The sequence below is a fragment of the Trichosurus vulpecula genome, chromosome 2 (genome assembly GCF_011100635.1).
Source record: "Trichosurus vulpecula isolate mTriVul1 chromosome 2, mTriVul1.pri, whole genome shotgun sequence".
NCBI classification, from domain to species: domain Eukaryota; kingdom Metazoa; phylum Chordata; class Mammalia; order Diprotodontia; family Phalangeridae; genus Trichosurus; species Trichosurus vulpecula.
The window spans coordinates 360566746-360572623 of NC_050574.1; positions in this window are offsets into that span (position 1 = coordinate 360566746).

Sequence of the window (5878 nt, forward strand, 5' to 3'; positions counted from 1 at the left end):
CCCTGTTTCTTAGCACAGTACCTATCATAATGCTTATAAATGCTTATAAAGCATTTAATAAATGTTTATTGACTGACTGACCTTGCAACTACACACACACACACACACACACACACACACACACAAATTTTTTCATGTACCAACCTTGGCAGTTGTGCTTTTGTTAAAAAAAAAAAAATTCCGGTCTAAATAAAGCCTAACAGGTTGATGTTACATCACTGAACATATTCCTCACATTCCTCAGATTAAGGTAGTTTTCTTACTTTTGAAAGGAAAATGCTTTATCTCGATCCCAAGCCTAAAATTGAATAGGATCTCACAAGCTTTCCCTACCTACCGACTTGACAGTGGTTGGTACAGGAATCATGATATGGGATAACTCTGCAGATTCATTAAGGAGGTGAATTTACAGCATGTTAGAAAGAACTCATGTCAGCAGGAGTGAATAGTCACTGGAATAAGTTACCTAGGAAAATGAATGAGAATTGGTTTAATATACTTTGCTATCTTATTCTCTCAGCAAAGCTCTGAATTAGGGAATTTCTAGAATCTGAATGCACCTCTTGAGATTGTGCTGTATAATGATTTCTAAGTAACAATTCAGCATGTCATGTCTAGCCCCAAGCTAAAAATAGACTTTCTCTCTTGTAGAAGTGTCCATTCTTCCACCTGAGATGGATAGATAAGTTTTTTTTTTTTTTGGAAAAATTTGTCAAAGTGAAAAAAGCCCAGCCCTTGAACTGAATTCCCTGAAGTAGAGGAGGCCATTCTTATCAAGGGAAGGATGCACAGCAGAGATGGATTTTAAGGACTGCAATTGACAAACGTTTACTATTTAAAACAGGAACTGGAACACATTTCTGTAACATGCTTCAAAGGCAATACACACGTAAAACTCATTGATTTAATTGGGTGTGATGACAGATAGGATAAGAGGGATAGGAGAGTATAAAAAGAAATACACCTTTTTATATTAAGATGAGAGAATTTAAAATCTTCCTAAAATACTTTGTCCATGGCTTTGTTGTACAGTGGAGAAAATACTTCTAAGTCAGGAATTTGGATTTCTATTCCCCAGTTTTGCTATCAAGTAAATGCATAACTAACATGCCTCAATTTCCTAAACCATAAAAATGAAGGACCTGATATCATCTGAAAGATCCCTTTCACCTATACATATTCTATTTTTTAATTAATAAAATTCTATTTTTTCTACTTCTCACCTAAACTTGACCCTATTTGAAAAAAGAAAAGGAAGGAAAAAAGGAAGAAATGGAGGAGAGAAAGAAGGAAGGAAAAAGGAAGGAAGAAAGGCAAAAACCTTGTAACAAATTGTTGTTCATCCATTTTTTGAACAAGACCAATGACATCATGGGATGATGTATTGACTTCCATATGAATTGGATTTTAGTGAGGTATAGTTACACAAAGTCATCACCTCACTCTCTCTTTCAGAGTTTTTAAAGTCAAGTGACAAGGCAAAAGTCAAGAAGATTGTTGATGTCCCTGGATGCAGTAGATGACCTAGGTGATTTTGATATCTGACCAAGCTCTAACCACTCCACAGTGGCTGCTTCAGCTCCCTTCATGGCTGTTAGAATAAATTGTTCTCATCCATTCTGCTGGGGGAAGTCTTCACATGCTTGAGGTAGACATGCCCCCAACTCACAAATGGGTCTGAGGCCTGTCTTGTAACAAATATATAGTCAAGGAAAACAAATTTTTGCATTGTCCACATCCACAAAATATTTATCTCCTATATCTTTTTTCTACTGCATCTACATCAGAAGGTGAGTAACATATTTCGTCCTCAGTCTTCTTGAGGTCATGGTTTCGAAATTATTTGTCTTTACAATGTTGTTATTATTTAAATTATTTCCTGTTTTTACATACTTCGCACTGCATTGATTTATACAAATCTTCTCAGGTTTCTCTGAGTCCATCCCTTTGAATATTTCTTGCTGTATAATAATGTTCCATTGCATTTATATAACATAGTTTGTTTAGTCATTACCTGATTGGTGGGCACCCCTTCATTTTCCAGGGTTTTCTGCCAATAGAAGAACAACTGGTATAAACATATTTTTGTACAGGAGAGTCTTCTTTCCTTGACTTCTTCACAACATAGGTTTAACAGTGGTTTCTTTTAAATCAAAAAGTATGCATGATTTAATAACTTTTGTGGTACTTCACTACTGGTTCACTCTTCAATCTGCTCCAACTCCATTTGAGCTATCTTGTCTGGCTGGGGATAACTCCACTCTAAGGTCTATGCACTTATGTATCCCTGCCTAGAGTTGCCATTCCATGAGAAAACACAAGCATATTGCTTGCTTCACTCCCTGCTTACTCTGATCCATCTGCACAAAAGTTACTTTGTCCTCATAAGGTTTCTCTAGTTCACTCCCTGTATTTTTGTCCTCCCTTTCTCTCATTACTCCTCCTCTGCTTTCTAGCCTTTCTTTATGCTTTGTCTTCTGTCTATTCTATTTTTGTCTATCTATTTATCTATTTTTCTATCTATCTATGTATCATCTCATATCTGTCTGCCCAACTATTTCTTTCCAAATTGCACTATGGAATAGCTGGACCAATTCACAGCCCCACAAATATTCATTAATAACCTTTCTTTCCTCTAGCCCCTCCAACATTTTTTAAATATCATCTTTGCCAATCTGATCTGATAAATGTGAGTTAGGAATTCAGAGTTCCTTAAATTTACATTTCACATGGAAATCAAAATCACTCTGAGGTTTCACCTCAGATTTTGCAAATTGGGAAAGGTGACAAAAGATGGGAATAGTTAATGTTAGAGGGTTTGTGGATAGATATAAATACCAGTAAATTGTTGAAGGAGCTGTCAATCAGTGAAACCATTTTGGGAAGGAATTTAGAATTATGCAAAAAAAGTAACTAAAATATCCACATCCTTAGATCCAGAGATTCCACTACCAGTTGTATATTCCAAGGAAGCTATTGATAAGAAGTTCAAATATTTATATCAACACTTTTGTGATAGAAAAGAACTGAAAGCAAAGTAGAATGGGTAAAGAAATTGTGCCTCGAAGATGGTGGGGTGAGAGCAGGGACTTGCTTGAGCTCTCCTCCAAACCCTTCCAAGTGCCTATAGGGGATGGCTCTGGACAAATTCTGGAGCTGCAGAACCCATGGGGTAGCAAACTGAAGCAGATCTCCGGCCCAGGACAGCCTGGAGCCTGGCAGAGAGAGTCTATCACACCCGGCTGGAAGAGGAGTTCAGACCAGTGTGGGCCGTGCCTGGACAGACAGCGCCAGAGCAGGCCTCAGGGCCCCGAATTTCTTATGGCTATGGCGGTCTCCTGACTTCTCAGCCCACAAGCACCAGGTACAAGGTGGAGGGTCAATGGGGAAAGTCTATCAGAGCTGGGTGAGAGAAGAGCAAAGTACAGCCCTACCCCCTGGGTGGGTGGGGTGGGGTGGGGGTGGTGGTGGTGGCAGCGGTGGCAGCAGCAGCAGCAGCTGTTGCTGCTATGGGAGCACCAGCCCAACAGACAGTGGGGAATTTCAGGTATATCTTTGCTGGCATGGGGGCAAGATCCACTTGCTTCACTGTGCTTGGATCTCATTTGCAGTCCTGGGGTGAGGAGGAGCACCGGCATGGGAGAACTCATGGCAGCTGTGGACAGGGAATCCTCCTTGCAGTTCCAAGGTAGAAAAGATTGCTTGTAGTCACTCACAGGTGAGAGCACAGGCCAGGAGAGGAATAAACACCTTTTCCTTAATCATAGAAGAACTGAAAATTTATGGGTGCCTAGAAGTATCATTGCCAACAGCTGTGCAAAACACCTGACACAGGCCAGAGCACTCTCCACTCTGGAAGCAGAGTCCTACCATGACAAAGAGCTCAAAAGTCAAGTAATTGGCTGGGAAAATGAGCAAACAGTGTAAAAGAAAATCAAATTATAGAATCTTACTTTGCTGACAAAGAAGATCAAAACATACAACCATAAGACAACAAAATCAAAGCTCCTTGTAACAACAATGTGGCTAGCAGGTACTGCGGCTGTGTAAGGCCAACAACACTAGCACACAGAAAAGCTGTCAGCACAAGTTCATTGATTTGCTTTTCTAAGGAAAACTACCTTAAGGTTTTAAGTTTCACTTTAATCAAATATCATATATCATTCATTTAGTTCAGGGGGAAAATCCAGCACCCTGAACTTCTGAGCAAGAAAAAAATAGAAATTACAAACAAAAACAATATAAACAGACCAAATAACACAATTCAACAGACATGTTTTGTATGATCAAGACATCACATACATAGTTACCAAAAAGAGAAGCACCAATACCTGGGTTTTCTTCAAAGCCGGGGGCTCCAGCAGCTACCCAGAGTCTCCACACCAACACTGTTCTGGTGAATGAGAGGCCCAAACCAAATGCTAACCTCTGAGTTTATATAAACTTTTTTGGGCCCCAAGGCTTCACACCTAATCAGCAAAAGGGTGTGGGTCTGGGGCTTTGTACCTAGTTAGCAAAAGGGTGTGGGCCTGGGGCTCTGCACCTAGTAAGACTTAATCAAAGGCATTTTATTACTTTAGCATTCTAAAATAGAAAATAGTAAAATAGTTCCAATCTAATTACTGATAAACTCCTTCATCCAAAGCCTCCAAGGAAAATATGAATTGGTCTCAGACAATGCAAGAGCTCCAAAATGAGTTTGAAAATCAAGCAAGAGAAGTAGAGGAAAAATTGGGAAGAGAAATGAGAGTGATGCAAGAAAATCACAAAAAAAATGAGACAACAGCTTGCTAAATTAAGGAGACCCAAAAAATACTGAAGAAAATAACGCCCTAAAAATAGACTAACTCAAAGGGCAAAAGAAGTTCAAAAAGTCAATGTGGAGAAAAATGCTTTAAATGGCTGAATTGGGGCCCAGATTTAATCTACTTCGTATTCAATCTGGCCTACTTGTCAATACAAGTGTCTCAAGTGCTCAGACTCTTTAGAATCTACCCAATATAGTGAATATTTAATGAAGCTTGTTTTTTCTTTGGCTGTTAAAAGGCTTGGATCAAATTCATTCAGCAGGACCTGGTGTGTCACTATTTTTGTGTCATGAGGACCTCTAGTGCCCCTAAAAACAAACCTCAACATATGGAAGTGCCTATGTTTGAGGCCATGGATCTGGGAACTTCTGAAGCATGGCGGACTAGGACAGATGCCCCAAACAGAAGTGTGTGCCCGATTCTTTTAATTGTCTTGTCAGTAGGGAATTAGGAAAACTTCAATTAGAATTATACTGTCACTGAGAAGGAAAATAGATAGAAGTTTCCTACATGATGGCCTTCATCCAGCTCTCTCAGAACCCTGTCCGCAGAAAAGATTGTAAGATGCTCATAGCTAGAGTCATGATATAAAGGGGCAATCTGGCTCAACTGGGCATTTTGGATAACCCCCTTCTTATGGCCCCCAGGGTTTAGGCCCCAGCCCCTCCTCCTGCTCCCCAACCTTCTCCAAGTGCCCTTGCTTCCCTTACTCTCTCATCCTTGGCCACCCCCTCTTTCCCCTGGTTTCCCTCCCCTTTTCCTCTAGGCCAACTCCTCTCATTTCCTGCCTCATTCCTTTCCACATCTCCTACCCTGCATCTCCCTCCCTGGTGCTTGCCCTCTTGGTGACCCCTGCTCAGGTCTTGGCCTCAGGCTCTAACCCCACAGCAGTTTCTTCCCCTCTGAGCCCTTCCCTTCCTGAGGTGCCAGCGGGCCTTTTCCTTTGTCGGCCTGATCCCCCAGCCTTGCAGTCTAATCCAATTCAGCCTACACTCCCCAGCCCCTCCCTCACAAGAAGTGGGATCTCCTATTTCCCTCTCCAAGCTCCAGTTCCCACAGTGCCTTCAGGG